Source organism: Oncorhynchus nerka, linkage group LG16 (assembly GCF_034236695.1).
Source record: "Oncorhynchus nerka isolate Pitt River linkage group LG16, Oner_Uvic_2.0, whole genome shotgun sequence".
Lineage (NCBI taxonomy): Eukaryota > Metazoa > Chordata > Actinopteri > Salmoniformes > Salmonidae > Oncorhynchus > Oncorhynchus nerka.
Genome location: NC_088411.1, coordinates 33,360,029 through 33,377,676, shown reverse-complemented (window position 1 = coordinate 33,377,676; position 17,648 = coordinate 33,360,029).

The following is a 17,648-nucleotide window of genomic DNA, read 5'->3' as shown; positions in this document are numbered from 1 at the left end:
AGGTGACGGGCAAATTGGTCATATTCTGAGAGTGAAAGGAAACTGCAGGGAGACCAGCAGCAATTATCATCTGACTGATTCATTATAGGAACATGGGAAAATATTAGAGAAGTATGTCCCCCAGAGATGAACCTTACCAAACTCTAGGATTCTTCCTGGTCTGTATGACATAGTTCTTCTCAGTAGGTGGTGGTTTACTGTTCTGGAACCTCTCAGTAGGTGGTGGCTTACTGTTCTAGAACCTCTTAGTAGGTGGTGGTTTACTGTTCTGGAACCTCTCAATAGGTGGTGGCTTACTGTTTTAGAACCTCTCAGTATGGGCGGTTTACTGTTCTGGAACCTCTCAATAGGTTGTGGTTTACTGTTCTAGAACCTCTCAGTAGGTGGTGGTTTACTGTTCTGGAACCTCTCAGTAGGTGGTGGCTTACTGTTCTAGAACCTCTTCGTAGGTGGTGGTTTACTGTTCTGGAACCTCTCAATAGGTGGTGGCTTACTGTTTTAGAACCTCTCAGTAGGTGGTGGTTTACTGTTCTGGAACCTTTCAGTAGGTGGTGAGCAGTCGCATCCGCACTTCGGTCTGAACTTCGGTCTGCAGGTAGTATAACTTTTCATTACATTTCATTATAGTTCAACGGTTTGATTTGTCTAATCTTAGCAATTTCTTCTTAGCTAGCTACATAGCCGTCTTTGTATCAAAGATAATTGCGTAATTATCGTATTTCGTCGTCCTAACGCAGTCTACACTGCTATCTGCCCAGCAGCTAGCCAGCTAGCTAACGCCCACCGTCTACATAGCTAGCTACATAGCCGTCTCTGTATCAAAGATAATTGTGTAGTCTAGAGCGATTTTCTAGGTTACCTAGCCAGCTATTGTCGTTCTTTTAACGCAACGTAACGTAATCAACACTGCTAGCTAGCCAGCTAGCCCCCGAATCAACAACGCAGCCACTGCCAGCTAGCCTACAAAGTCAACAACGCAGCCACTGCCAGCTAGCCTACTTCAGCAGTACTGTTTCATTTTTAATCATTTTAGTCAATAAGATTCTTGCTACGTAAGCTCAACTTTCTGAACATTCGAGACGTGTAGTCCACTTGTTATTCCAATCTCCTTTGCATTAGCGTAGCCTCTTCTGTAGCCTGTCAACTATGTGTCTGTCTATCCCTGTTCTCTCCTCTCTGCACAGACCATACAAACGCTCCACACCGCGTGGTCGCGGCCACCCTAATCTGGTGGTCCCAGCGCGCACGACCCACGTGGAGTTCCAGGTCTCCGGTAGCCTCTGGAACTGCCGATCTGCGGCCAACAAGGCAGAGTTCATCTCAGCCTATGCCTCCCTCCAGTCCTCGACTTCTTGGCACTGGACGGAAACATGGATCACCACAGATAACACTGCTACTCCTACTGCTCTCTCTTCGTCCGCCCACGTGTTCTCGCACACCCCGAGAGCTTCTGGTCAGCAGGGTGGTGGCACCGGGATCCTCATCTCTCCCAAGTGGTCATTCTCTCTTTCTCCCCTTACCCATCTGTCTATCGCCTCCTTTGAATTCCATGCTGTCACAGTTACCAGCCCTTTCAAGCTTAACATCCTTAATTTATCGCCCTCCAGGTTCCCTCGGAGAGTTCATCAATGAGCTTGATGCCTTGATAAGCTCCTTTCCTGAGGACGGCTCACCTCTCACAGTTCTGGGCGACTTTAACCTCCCCACGCCTACCTTTGACTCATTCCTCTCTGCCTCCTTCTTTCCACTCCTCTCCTCTTTTGACCTCTCCCTCTCACCTTCCCCCTACTCACAAGGCAGGCAATACGCTCGACCTCATCTTTACTAGAGCTGTTCTTCCACTAACCTCATTGCAACTCCCCTCCAAGTCTCCGACCACTACCTTGTATCCTTTTCCCTCTCGCTCTCATCCAACACTTCCCACACTGCCCCTACTTCTCCAACCTATCTCCTGGATGGTATCGACTCTCTATGTCCCCTATCCTCCAGTCCCAACCACAGAACGCTCTCTCTCCCCCTGCGGACCTGGCATCTCTCTCTTTTCTTCCATCCTATCATCTCTTCCCTCTGCTCAAACCTTCTCTGCAACCTATCTCCTGATTCTGCCTCGTTTCAACCCTCCTCTCCTCCTTTCTGCATCCTTTGACTCCCAACAACTATGTCCCCTATCCTCCAGACCATTTCCGCCGGACCTCGGTCCTCCCCAACTCATCCCGCTCCGTGGAGAGCTCGAGTTGCACCCTTCTGAAAAACTCACTCGATCCCTCCGATGTCAACTCTACAGACCAGAACCCTTCTTTCTTTCTCTCCAAAACCGAACGTGCAGCCTGAGCGGAAATGGAGAATGAAAACTTGATCCAAATCAGGTGGTGGCTTACTGTTTTAGAACCTCTCAGTAGGTGGTTGTTTACTGTTCTGGAACCTCTCAGTAGGTGGTGGTTTACTGTTCTAGAACCTCTCAGTAGCTGGTGGTTTACTGTTCTAGAACTTCTCAGTAGGTGGTGGCTTACTGTTCTGGAACCTCTCAGTAGGTGGTGGTTTACTGTTCTAGAACCTCTCAGTAGGTGATGGTTTACTGTTCTGGAACTTCTCAGTAGCTGGTGGTTTACTGTTCTAGAACCTCTCAGTAGGTGGTTGTTTACTGTTCTGGAACCTCTCAGTAGGTGGTGATTTACTGTTCTGGAACCTCTCAGTAGGTGGTGGTTTACTGTTCTAGAACCTCTCAGTAGCTGGTGGTTTACTGTTCTGGAACCTCTCAGTAGGTGGTGGCTTACTGTTCTGGAACCTCTCAGTAGGTGGTGGTTTACTGTTCTAGAACCTCTCAGTAGGTGATGGTTTACTGTTCTGGAACCTCTCAGTAGCTGGTGGTTTACTGTTCTAGAACCTCTCAGTAGGTGGTGGTTTACTGTTCTAGAACCTCTCAGTAGGTGATGGTTTACTGTTCTGGAACTTCTCAGTAGCTGGTGGTTTACTGTTCTAGAACCTCTCAGTAGGTGGTGGTTTACTGTTTTAGAACCTCTCAGTAGGGGTGGTTTACTGTTCTAGAACCTCTCAGTAGGTGGTGGTTTACTGTTCTGGAACCTCTCAGTAGCTAGTCGTTTACTATTCTGGAACCCACTGGTGTAGGAAGGAGAGATACTTAGAGAGAACTTTTGTCCTGATTCCACTATTTTAACAGCTGGTATAGAAGGGTTTGGAGGGATTTTTCAACCTGCAACTAGAACATTGTATGGACTGGGATTATTTCAATAGTAAAGTGACTGTTGTAGAATACCCCATGAGAGGAAACAGGGTCTGTCCAATAATCAGGCGGTCAACACGACATATTCTCTTTCACAGCCTATTACTCTTTTGAAACCACTCAGGAATTTTGGCAGGGATATTACATTGAAGTCCGAGGACTGAGAAAGGATGCTGGTGAGGAAAAAAATGCTCATTAGAAAATGTCAGTTCTTCTGTTCTGTTTGTAGTTCCCACACATTTATCTTTTGTTCTTTCCGAAGAAAATGAGGTGCAGTGTTTTCACTGGAGACAAAGCAAAGCACATGCAGCTCCAGAGGTTGCCACATTGATAAGGTGAGGTCAATGTAAGCTGGTAATCGACTTCAACAGCTTATAGCACTAACCCCTCTGGGCATTTCTAGCCCAGAAACAAAGCACTGCAAAGGAAGTAATAATCCAGTAATATGTGGACTGGGGCTGGGGACTGCCAATACCATGGCTGTTAATAGGAAAAAGGTTCTGAAGCTAAATGCGTTACAGTTTATTGACACTATGAATTATTGGATTTAATACATTTCCAAAGTGCATGGGTATTACAGTACAAATTGAAATTTCCCCAAACAGCTTCCCAAATGTCATCAAGCCCAGTGTTAACTAGTCATCCCATGTTGTGAATGTAGAAACTACATAGTCGCTATGGTTCAATGCATTTTATTGGAGGTATCCAAACTGCTTGGACCCCACAATGAATGACCAATTAAAGTAAAATTCCACCTAAAAACATTTGGTACTTGTTTCATTAATCCATTGTTGAAGAATTCCCTAAATGTTTTGCATGGACTATGTGTGGAGTACAGGGCCATGTGTGGTGTACTGTAAAAGCTTCGAAGCTCTATCCAAAAAATACAATGGCAGCAGCCTTAAGCGAACTGAGGCTCAAATCTACAGCATGTGTTGCGGTGTGATTAGTGCATTAGTAGTGCAGCCAGTCTCTTGTCTCATGTAGTCATACATCAAAGAGAAGGCAGTTTGATGGTCCGTTCAAATGGACATGATCCCATTTGGAAATGGGTCAATCACTAAATTAATAATGTCCTCATTGCCATGTTGATTGCCTATGGACAGGGTGTACATATAATCCTAATGCAGCATATTTACTGTTAGTGAAAGAAATGAAATTACACTGCTTGCTACAGATGTATGATTTTATTTTGAAACAGTTTGCTACAGCAGGAAAGGAATCCTGCAGAAACAGGAAATGTGAATTATTATGTTGATTATAATTAATGGAATTCTTTTGATACATTTTTCATTAGGGTAAATCAAGTCTGTCATTTTAAAGTGGAAATTACAAACTTCAGAAGCCTTTTTAAACCTTGAATAGACTACACGTTTGCATTTCCTGCTGTGCTCAGAAACAAAAGAGTGATCAACTTAAGACCTTACATCTGTTTATGTATGAGTGTGTGAAGTGAGACTGTCAGGCTGCAATTACTTCCATGGTTCAGTTGTAAAAATTTGCTGCTGGAGATGATAGTTATGCAGAAAATGTGAGATCACCGCCTGATTATATTCATTGCAGTTGAGCTCCTGACACTGAATGTTTCAACAAGGTTAGGCAAGTTAAGAATCTAACAAACAGATTCACAATAGAGTCCTTGCTAATGTGCACATCTTGTCACCATAGATGTAGGCAACATACTATCCCCCTGGCTAGTGTCCTATTTTGAAAGGAGAAGACATCACTTTGATTCATTACAGTAAGACATCTGTCATGCGCTGGCTATAGAGAGGCTTTTATTCTCTATTTTGGTTAGGCCAGGGTGTGACTAGGGTGGGCATTCTGTTATTTTTTCTATGTTTTTGTATGTCGTTGGTTTTGGCCGGGTATGGTTCTCAATCAGGGACAGCTGTCTGTCGTTGTCTCTGATTGAGAACCATACTTAGGTAGCTCTTGCCCACATGGGTTTTGTGGGTAGTTGTTTCCTGTTTTGTGGTTTTTCACCTTACAGGACTGTTTCGTGTCATTCACTCTCTTTGTTGTTTTTTGTCATTCAGTGTTCAGTTTATTTTCTTAAATTTACGATGAACACTTAGCACGCTGCACCTTGGTCCTCTTCTCCTTCTCCCGATGACAATCGTTACAACAACCTAGTATTTGACACTGGAGATATATATTACTGTAGTCACCTGTGTGATTTTACCAGTTTGTCAGTAAGTAACAGAACAACTGAATAAGTGAAAACGTCTTTGGAAGGGATGTTTCACACATCCGTCTTGGCATGACAGACTTGACTTGGATCAAATCCAACAATGTGGCTTCTTTTCTTCAACTGTGAGGGTTGAAATAAAAATCTCTCTATCGCAGATGTCTCTGTCTCGGAATCTGGTCTGTTACACCAAGGCCTGAGTGTTGAGTTGCAATGTTAAAGAATTATAGTTGTTTAAACTCATTATTATTAATTAACTGGTTCCACAGCCGTTTTCAGTTTACTCAACTTTTTGGTTAAAGTGTTAACTGAACTAAAAATGTTTAGTTGGCCGAAAACGGCATTCCGAGAAAAAAGAAAAGCAGGAAGATTGGAATGCGGTGAACCAAGAGATTATGACTTCAGATCCCAGGTGAGGACATGTTGAATAATAATTACTGTGTAAATGCACATGCGCGATGTAATCATGTGTGAAATATGAACACTACCGTTTGGGGTCACTTAGAAATGTCCTTGTTTTTGAAAGAAAAGTACATTTCTTGTCCATTAAAATAACATAAAATTGATCAGAAATACAGCGTAGACATTGTTAATGTTGTGAATGACTATTGTATCTGGAAACGGCTGATTGTTTATGGACTATCTACATAGGTGTACATAGGCCCATTATCAGCAGCCATCCCTCCTGTGATCCAATGGCATGTTGTGTCAGCTAATCCAAGTACAAACCTTATAAAACATATAGGCCCATGGGCTAGGCTATATGAGGTGTGGGACTATGATTAGAAAAAGTAGAAACAGTTGCCTTATGCTGGGCATCATTCACAATTGTCACCCATCACACTATTCTTGATTTAATCTTGTCTTTACATATACTAAATTACATACGTGTGAAATTAGTTTTGATTTGGAATGGACCATTATCATGCACCTGGCTCAAAACAGGTGCAGCAGAAAAAATACATGCCTTCTTAGAAATTAAATAGTTGGACGCTTTTCCCATGGTTAATTTTCATGCCAGCCAGGTCGGCTATACCCCTTTTGTAAAGAGAATATGCTTAATATTAGGAAAGTTGAGAAATAAATATACTATGCCTATAGAAAGCTGATGGGATCCTCTTTTTAATAGAGGCCATCACTCTGTTTTCTCACGCAAATGCGTGTTGCGCAACATGAGCTCATGGGCTGTCATGAAATGTTTGATTCTTTCGATAACATTTGCATTGATATCAGAGTGGTTAGAGGGACAATATAGTGCTGAGTACCAGGCAGTTTGCAAGTTTGGTGGGCTACTAATTCCGATCAGCAGCATTAGAGCTTGGAGAAGCCTAATTACCGTTTCTAAACGTGTGGAATTTGACAGCTGTCATGACTCATGACCGTTGGTGCAGCGGTAATACAGTCACCTTAACAACCCGAGGTGCAGTGGTGATTTTAGATGTTTTATTTATTTTTTATGCATGCCAGCAAAGCCACTACATAACACAACACATCACTAAACAATACATTAATTGGACTATAACAGTGACAAATGGTTCCCACAAACTGTTAGGGCCTACATAAAGCTGTCCCAACAGCAGAGTCCCAACAACAGTCCCAACATCTTACCACTGTTACACCTGGTTATCAGCAGAGCCTTGTCTGGCAGCGAAACAGTTCATTCAGCCTCATTTACTGACATTTAAAAAAACATATATGGTATGGCTGACTTGCTTAAACGTGTGGTTTCTACTGACAATTGAGATGTACAAACTATAGCATAAGGGGACGACGAGCAAATATGAGGCAATCCATAGTTTTGATTAAGATATTAATGAGCGAGCTAGGACGGAAGTAGTCAATATAACTATTTGTTCAGTCCTTTTTAAATTTACAGCGACAGAATTCAGAACATGGGCCGTTCTTACAGTGTTCTCCCTGTACACCAAGGATAAGTAAAGGGGGCATATAAGCAGACAATGAAAGCTCTTACAATGTTTGATGATGACATTTCTCTAAAACAGGCTGTAGGCTACACGTGGAAAAGGGACCAAATTATTAGGGTGAGGCACATGGGCTACTAACAGCTTACTAAACAACATACACTTAGTATTACTTTCTTAGCTATAGTATATATATCTCCCTGGCATATTACATCATGTGTTATTTTATTTAATCTTTATTTAACTAGGCAAGTCAGTTATTAAGAACAAATTCTTATTAACAATGACGGCCTACCCCGGCCAAACCCTAACGATGGTGGGCCAATTCTGCACCACCCTATGGGACTCCCAATCACAGCCGGTTGTGATACAGCCTGGAATCAAACCAGGGTCTGTAGTGATGCCTCTAGCACTGAGATGCAGTGCCTTAGACTGCAGTGACACTTGGGAGCAGAACATGAGCAGCAGCATACAAGACATTTTTGGACTCACCTTGTTGCGTTGTGCTCACTTGAACAGGAAGTTGGTGTGGCGGTCCCTTGTGGGACAATTTTGTCATCAAACTTTGTCATCAAAATCTGTCATTCTCTGGATTTATGGTGCTTTCAAGGCAACTGGGAACTTGGAAAAAACAAGGTTGAATCATGACGTTAGAGATCTTCAAGTCGGAGCTCGAGAAAGAGGCCCGAGTTTCCGGCATGGAATCCCGAGTTGGATGGCCGTTCAAAACATATTTTCCCAGTCAGAGCTAGTTTTTTTCAGAGTTCCTAGTTGTCTGAATTCACTGATGTCTGAGATTTCCCAGTTACGAGTTTCCAGATGTTTTGAAAGCGGCTGGAGTCATGCTGGATTGACAGAGCGGTGAATGTTGAATGTTTATCCATATAAGCTTGGAAAAGAGACCGTTAAACACAGACTTGGATCACACATCCACTCCACTGAACAGCAGAGTAGTGATTGCTTTGCAAAGCTTGCAGTTAGCCACTGATTCCTTCCAAACCACTCATTGTTGAATTTGCAATTTCCAACTTGTTGTGTAATGTTTATGTCCAAAGGCCGATGAGCACCAATACATTTTATCGATAATTTATTCTCTTATGACAAGGATTGAAAAGCATTTGCCAGTAGATTGTTGACTTAATTCATGATGAAGACTGCTAGCTTGCTAGCTAAGATTTTGAAGGTATGATGTTGACATGATCAGTCCAATCAAAGCTACTGTAGATATAACGTGATTTGATGTATTTTTATCTGTGGTCAATGACCTTGAGGCTTCTTGGGTGGGCACTTCGAATGTAACTCTATGGCAGCACCCAAGGGGCTTGAATTTTTGAGATCACCCTGTAGATTTTTTGGTGACATAGTGTACAGTGATGAGTGACAGAACACAGAGCCAATCACGGTGCAACTAGAGAACATTACCAACCCCTATGCTCCATATTTGATCCTGACTGCCCCACCACCACAGAAAGCACTGAGCTAGGCTGAAACACCTACATTTTTAGAGCTGCCTTACTTAAGAAAACAAAAAAGAGACCATGTTTGTATGCATCTTTATTGACTCAATTATATACTGTAAACATTTGTTTGCATTGTTTGCGAACTGACATGTGACACGTATTAACGGCAAAATAACATGCGTAACAGGCATTACATTATTTTTTAAAACAGTTACGGCTCAAGGAGTGACCTGAATGATGGGTTGCCACTGCCTAGGTGTAACAACCTGATCAGTTTTGGGATTTGACAGCTCCAACCAGATACACTTCTGACACGCCTAAACAAAAGCAATGATAAGCTATGCGTTTGTTGGCTACCGTGGGTTACTGCTGATCTGATTTCATCCTGACCTTAGTCATAATTTAGTACAATAACAAGTTGCTGAAGTGCCCCCTGTAGAATTGGAAATGTCTTTATTGCTTGCTGCATTGTACACCATCAGCACTCGGCTCAATAACTGCCTTGCACAGCTTTTGTAGCTACTGTATCTGAGGCTAGTTCTTGTCTTTTGCTCTCCTTGTGGAATAATTCAGTTGAAACCATGTCTTAATTTATGGATAAATTGCGGAATGTGAGCTAAGGGTGACTGGAGCGGTACTGTGGTGGGCAGCAGAGCATGGGATGTCAACAGGGCATATGAGAGAGAATCCGTAATGATGACCAGCTGGTGAGAGCCGTCGTGAATCTCATTAAATAAATATTCTCCCTACTCAGATGTGCCTCCATGGTGAAACGACTTGTGGAAGGAACCACGTGGAGATTTACACACTTATAATATCTGTGTGTAACTCACAGATATGATAAAATAATAATATCTGTGAGTAACTGTGTTGAACAGCTTTTTGGTTTCAAGGTATGTGGTCGATATTCCGCATTTAGGCTGCATTTGTTGGTTTTAGATATACTGTACTTTGTCGTGTCAGGAAAGTAATCCCAACGTGAGACTGCAAAGGTGGATGTACCATCTGAAACTTGTTTTCAGATTCTCTTGTCTGTGGGGTGTAAAGGTATCTTGCTCAGCAACCTCCTCTGACATTCACACGGTATCTCTGTTCACCAGCGGACGTGATAGCCCATCAGTTCATTGATCTTTTGTGACCTATTCAAGCCTATTCATATCAGAATTGTGAATGAGAGGCATGGCTCATGAGTAATATGACAATATGACAATGCTCACCAGTTACATGTACATGATAATACATACTGTTGGGTTTCTAATGAAAGTTTGAGCATTTAGCAGACCCTCTTATCCAGAGCAATTGTAAGTGCCTTGCTCAAGGCACTTGTTTTTCACCTAGTCAGCTCGGGGATTTGAACCAGAAACATTTCAGTTTACTGGTCTTAACCACTAAGCTACCTGCTGCCCATTCACATTTCCTGTGGTCTAGGTAGAACATCCATATATAACTGTCACAGGAGAAACATAGTAGTAGCCTGCGAATAACGCACGAGTAACACAAATAAATAACGATAGTAATGTTGTTGTGGAGGCGATACAAACTCTGCCAACAATACGAGTTGATTTCGCACACATTTTTCTGTTGCTGAACATTACTTTGGGCTGGAGTCTATCTCTGTAAGAGTGTGTATTTTTAGGATTGATTATATCTGTACCTGTGGCCAGCTGGTGTGAACATCACTGAGCCGTGTTTTGACCTGGTGTATTGGAGAGGGAAGGTGCGGCGGGCTGAAAAAGAGACTGCCTGGGGGAAATGCAGCAAGGGCCATCTTGGCAAATGATGCAAGGCTGAGCTGGGTTGTCAGTTTGGGGATGGTGGTACGGAGGTGAAAACCAAAATCACCCAATTATCCCAGAAATTGAAAGATAAACCAGGCCTTCACACAGCCTACTGCAGGGATCATCAACTAGATTCAACCGCTGGACTATTTGTTCTTGAGTGGATGGTCAGCGGGCCAGAACATAATTACAAATCATTCGTAGACTGCAAATTGACTGCAAGAAGCACAGACAGATATATTTGACTAAAACATAATTTTTCAAACGCCTACATTTGTATGCGATCTCACATATCTCTCTAATATGTGTGGGAATACTTTGGAATGTATTTCCAAAATTAAAATCACTTGGAGCTGTTTTGCAGGTGTTTTTACACTGGTTTATGTCCAACAAATGAAAAAAAGGTGCTCAGAAAACTTGGGGGGCCAAATAAAATCACCTACATGCAATATTCGGACCATGGGCCGCCAGTTGGTGTACCCTGTTCTACTGTATGTTATACAGTATGGTTATGGTACTTGAAATAGCTGTTGTGCTATATTCACTGTATTATGCACTGTCTTAAAAATGTATGTACATTCTGTGACCTAAATTATAGACCAATGTTTTTTCTGCAATTGGCCTATGTAAATGTCCATAAATAATACAAGCCTATGTTTTTAGACTACATGCATGTCTTGAGATCACCTCAGAAGAATCCCATTGAGAAGTTTCTCCATTGGACCTGGCTGTATACTGTAATAGCACAAATAGCCCACATGTCAACACTCAGTATCAATCAGCTCTGTGAAATATAGACCTGGTAAGCTGGAGAAGGGCAAGACCTGTGGAGAAGGTAACCTTCATCTGATGCACAGAGCCAGAGTAGCACAGAACTTCTTTGGAGCTGTCAGCTCACCTTGTAACACCCCAACATTATATCACCCGTGCCTGGATCCCAGCCAGCCATCGAGAAGAGACGAAAAGTCATCAAAACGTGTCAAGTACTCCGCATACTCTGCAAACCCGCTTCATTACAAATTCTACATTGGGGAAGCGCTTTTTCAACTGGTGATGATCAGCGCTCCCTTCCATTCTGGCTCATCAAGCGTGAGCAACTATTTAAACAAAGCTGGGTTTGCTCAGGTACCTGTCTCTACCAGGCAGGGGGAATTCACAGCTGCTGTGTGTTTCAACTGCGGCCCTGCACTGTTTTGCATCATTGAACATTTCTTCTGGATATCTGCCTGCTCTCTGACCCACTTTCTCTCTACATTTTCAATATTTAGATCAAGAGATATGAAGGCAGGTAAAATGTAGAGTCGGAGTGAATCAGCTTTTATTGAGGGAACATATCAAAATCAAATAAAAGTCTAAATTATGAATGTCTTTATGGGAGATGTTCACAGTTGGCGGTTCATGGGGCGAATCTCTCCTTATAAAATGTGTAGCCTAAGTGAAATGGGATTCTGTTACGCAATTAGAATCCACATCCTTATTATAGTCGTTGAATAGCATCACTTGTCCTTATCCACAATTCCTGGTACTATTTCAAGGCTCACGTGGTAATCTTCATAAAAAATATATAGTCCTTGGCAAGGTTAAGTACTATAATCAGAAGACATTGAAATAAACAGTCCGAATGATTTGTTCTGCTTGCATCAGGAGAGGGAAAAGGTTGTTATAGTACTATAGTACAGAACATGTCAAAACCCCTACGTGCCAGTTGTACCGTCACTCCCTGTGTTGCTTGTTTTAAGGCTGAGGGTAGAACGGCCATGTGTTTAATGTATTTGATACCATTCCACCCATTCTGTCCAGCCATTACCACCAGCCCGTTCTCCCCAATTAAGATGCCACCAACCTCCTGTGGCCCAACCCCTTCAAATATATAAAAAAAAATAACTAATTTGAGAAGTTGTGGGTGGGGGAAATTGCACATAAATATTCATTTTTGGGGTGGTTAAACATAGTTGTACGTAATCCCAACACTTTTTCACTAAAGCATATTTACCAGAAGTCTACTGGCACGCTCTGATAATAAAATAATGTGCATCACGAGAAAATACAGCTCTGGACAGTTAGTCTAGAGTGGTAAGGTGCCAATTTCCTTTTATCTGTGGCGGTGGACTGTAAGTTCGAATCCCCCATGGGGCGCAAAATCTCTTTGAAACGTGGACTCACATTTATTGCGGTATTGTGTTGTGAAGAAAAGTTCAATCATCACATTGAAAATGAAATCCAAACCGCATTGCAGTATTTACGAAGTTGTTTTTTCCCCCAATGGTCAAATGAACTCACAGATTGGTTTTGGGTACTGTATAAAACTCTACTAATAATACTAGGGCGACCACTCTCACAGATATGCTTTCACTTTTCAGAATTAGAATTGTGTGAGCAGGGGATGAATATTGTAAATAAAGACGACTGCCTCATGTGGGATTAGAACTCACAACCATGAGTTCACGAGCCAAGCACTTTTGCAGCAGACTGCACCACCAATCAGTTATAGTAGATGGGGAAAACATAACAAAAAAATTCATGACCACCATTGTCATCTATTTCTTAGTTACAATGGATGTAGCTACAAATATAAATGTATAATCCTCATAGCCTACATGTTTATTTTCTTCGTAAAAACACGTGTATGAAACGGTAAGCCAAACATTTCAATTTGGTCATATGCGGAAATGTGCCTTACTGCCTTTTGTGTAACGCCAGTAGTCTGGTCAAGGATGCATATAAAAATATATTGGTACATCCCACTTACCAAGACCATTGCCAAATAAGGCGTGCTGTCACCTGCTTCATAGTAAAGCCTTGAGGAGGTTCCACCCAGCACATAGAAGGAAGTGGATTGATATCGAACCCTTCCCTTGAAATTATGTAGAGCAGTGGTCACCAACCGGTCGCTCTTCAAGGCATTCCTAGTCGATCATCAAACATTTCTGTAGAAAACCCAATGATAGTCTGTGATAAAGGCTTGCGTTCCTTTTTTACATTTGTGTTGCACTGTTGGCGGTAGGTGCACTTGATTCAGAAGCCCTGTACACCGGGTAGGCAGATTGAAAAGGTTCAAAATGGGAACATTTGTCTGAAAAGACAAATTCACCTACCAGGCACACCTGTAACTAAATGAGGTGTTCCTACTGCGCTGGCCAATCGGATAGCTCATATCACCATGCCTACAGCTTCCACAACCCCAGCCACAACAAAGTTTGATAACTTTTAAAACCTTGACCAGAGAGGGATTGTCAAAGAATACAGTGAAGAACTGCTGTTTTTTTGAGGAGTTTCTACTCAGCACCGTCAACACTGTTTTTATTCAGCACCGTCAACACTGTTTTTATTCAGCACCGTCAACACTGTTTTTATTCAGCACCGTCAACACTGTTTTTATTCAGCACTGTCAACACTGTTTTTATTCAGCACCGTCAACACTGTTTTTATTCAGCACCGTCAACACTGTTTTTATTCAGCACCGTCAACACTGTTTTTATTCAGCACCGTCAACACTGTTTTTATTCAGCACCGTCAACACTGTTTTTATTCAGCACCGTCAACACTGTTTTTTTCAGTACTGTTAACACTGTTTTTATTTAGCACTGTCAACATTTTTATTTAACACTGATTCTATTCAACACTATTACAAAACATAAAACACACTTCTCCCTACCTCCACTCACGCTGCAGCTGCATTGAATGAGTAGCCAAGTGTATCGACAGCCCCAAGTTTTTAAATTATTATTAGCAGCTCATCCTGTCTATTTTAATATCAAGGAATATTTCACTTTTTCTTGTCATAGGAACAACATGGTCAGTCTCATAGGAGGAAAGGAAGGAGAGAGCAGGGACCGTGAGAGGCTTGCCCTCTGCTGCTCTCTCTCGCTTCGCTGAGACTAATGCTGTGTTCAAAACAACTGGGAACTGGGAAATCTCAAAATCTCTGACTTCCGATTTCAGTGTGTTGAAGACAACTGGGAACTCTGGGGAAAAAATTAGACCCGTCTGGGAAAAATATTTTTTTACGGTCATCCAATTTGGAATTCCCGAGTTCCCAGTATTACCATTAATCAGATGTGGATACAGATCAGTCCAGTAAAATAAAAAGGTAATTACTTAAATTTATGCTCAGCTGTGCCTTGCAAGTGCTACAACAACTGATCTATTTTGTTATCAAAGCTTTTGATTGAAATATATGGTCTGAGAGGAACAATATTGTCAGGCCAGGCATATAGCCAACATGCTGTGGAAATGTACTAGGCCTACTGCCCAAACCTCATTTGTATTAGATTAATGTTACATTTTTTAAGTCATGTTTAAAAACAAAACCTGAGTGATGGATCTCAGCTTGCTTTTTGACTGTGAAAGTGATCTTGACTCAGAAAAGGTTGGTGACCTCTACATCATGATTTCATTGGTAGTTGAACCACTAGGGGCCAAAAGAGAGATTTACTACTAAAAGACCAAAATATATATATATTTTGCAACAAACTGTGAAAATGAAGACCGGAAATGATGTGTTTCATTATAACTAAGCCTAAGTTACTCTTTTAATCATGGCTTAGCATATGCAGATGTCCAGACAGCATCATTCTTTATCCCAAACACCCCCCACCCTGAGAGAGCAGTCTGAGGAATGTGCCATACTGTAGCTGGCCTCTGTCGTTTGCTCAATTTTGACTTTCCTGACAGGCCTCTACAGTAATGTGCCTGTGACATCTGGCCTGGGTGCCAGCGGTAGGCCCCAAATTTCCTAATGAATTAACACGCTCATGTTGGCACTACCAAGCACATCATTTATTAGCAGACCTGGCTGGAACACACCCAGGGGGCACTCTATTTGTTTATGACAACAGGCTCCAGGTGACAATACCTCTTAGCCTGTCCGGGATTCAAGGTCGCAGTGCTGTGCCTCCGTTTGGTATAAAGCAGGACAATATGTTGCATTTTTGTTGTTGTTGCATATAGTTGCCAAGAGTGAGTTGACAATTAAGAGGCCATGTCAACGGTATTTGTCAACGGTATTTGTCAACGGTATTTGTCAACGGTATTTGTCAACGGTATTTGTCAACGGTATTTGAACAATGAGGATATCAGTTTCAACAACAATACATACTGTATAACAAAAACAATTGCTCCTTGCAAATAAACATACAGAGGCAAATTCTGTAGGATAAAAAGTGATTTTAATGTAAATACACTAACATTGGCTGAATTATACATTTTGACATATTGTGTTGATATCTGCCTTGAAATTGCACAGCACACTTTTAACTGCACAGTTTTAGTTTACCTACGAACTTCATTACATACGAACCTCATCACATACGAACCTCATTACATACAATGTCAGCATTGAAGTGAAAGCAAATGTAGAATTTATTTGTCCTGTTTGTCCCCTCGTTCAACACAGTAGAATGGCAGCAGAGGAAATACAATACAGAAACAGCACGTATATTTCACTGCCTGTAGTGAGGGGAAATAGAAAGAAATATCTCAGGTCGAGCTACAGTTGAGTAAACATCTATTAGTTCTGCATGCTGTAATACATTTTTGGGGGCTTTTGTGTAGAAAATGAAATTATAGACAGGATGCTTTAGCAATGATCTGCTCCTGGGATGAAAAAGGTAGGAGAGGTGATACTGGTGAAACTACAGTATACTTACTATAGTACAACCCTGGTGAACGAGTGAAACCCTGGTGAACGAGTGAAACCATGGTGAACGAGTGAAACCCTGGTGAACGAGTGAAACCCTGGCGAACTGGAAAAACCCTGGTGAACTGGAAAAACCCTGGTGAACTGGGAAAACACCGGTGAACAGAGAACCCCGGCGAACTGGAAAAACACAGGTGAACTGGGAAAACCCCGGTGAACTGGGAAAACACTGGTGAACAGAGAACCCCGGCGAACTGGAAAAACACCGGTGAACTGGGAAAACCCCGGTGAACTGGGAAAACACTGGTGAACAGAGAACCCCGGCGAACTGGAAAAACACCGGTGAACTGGGAAAACCCCGGTGAACTGGGAAAACCCTGGTGAACTGGGAAAACCCTGGTGAACCGAGAAAATCGCGGGGAACTGAGAAAACCCCGGTGAACTGGGAGAACCTCTTATATTGCTTCAAGGGAAGAGTATAAGTTCTGCTCAAATTTTCAGCAATAACAAAATGAAAACTACCAATCAAAACTACAGTATAAGCATGCAATGCAATGGAAATGAAGGTTGTATGGAAACACAACAAACTAGTATGACACGGCTAACTTAATCACAATGATAAAATACATGCATGATAAAGTGTAGGCATTCACCTGGCCAGGTTGACGGCTGAGGCGCGGGAGCCTGACGAGCCGGCTGAGGCGCAGGAGCCTGACGAGCCGGCTGAGGCGCAGGAGCCTGACGAGCCAGCTGAGGTGCGGGAGCTCGACGAGCCGGCTGAGGAATGACGTGGGATAGGAGCCTGCCGAGGCAAGAAAACCTCTCGAGCCAGCTAAGGCATGGAAGCCTGACGAGCCAGCTGAGGCACCCCCGGTTCCTTCGGGAGTGGCACTCGACGTCACCAAAAAAAAAGAATCTCCCTGATGTTGTGGTGTCAACATTCTGTGAGGACAGGGAGACGAGAAGCAAATACAGGGAGTGAATATTCAATAAATAACCAACATGAAACACAACAAGGGGGACAAAGGGAACAAGAACTACATTAATGCTGACATGGGGATGAAACTGAGGAATAGACAGATATAGGGGAGGCAATCAATAAGTGATGGAGTCCAGGTGAGTCCAATGAAGCGCTGATGCGCGTAACAGTGGTGACAGGTGTGCGTAATGATGGCCCTCGAGCGCCAGAGAGGGGGAGCGTGAGTAGGCGTGACAGTCAGTCACTTGGCAGTGGTTGGCATGAGACACTTCCTTGCGTGCTGAGCCTATGCAGACACCATCCTTGCCATGCAATCGACCCAGATGCCAAGCTCATTTGTGAACTGGCAGGACTGGGGAGCTGTACACCTCAATAGGTTCAACAACAGTAATTCCGTTTTCTTTCTCTATCATGGAAATGATCAGGGAAAACAAACAGT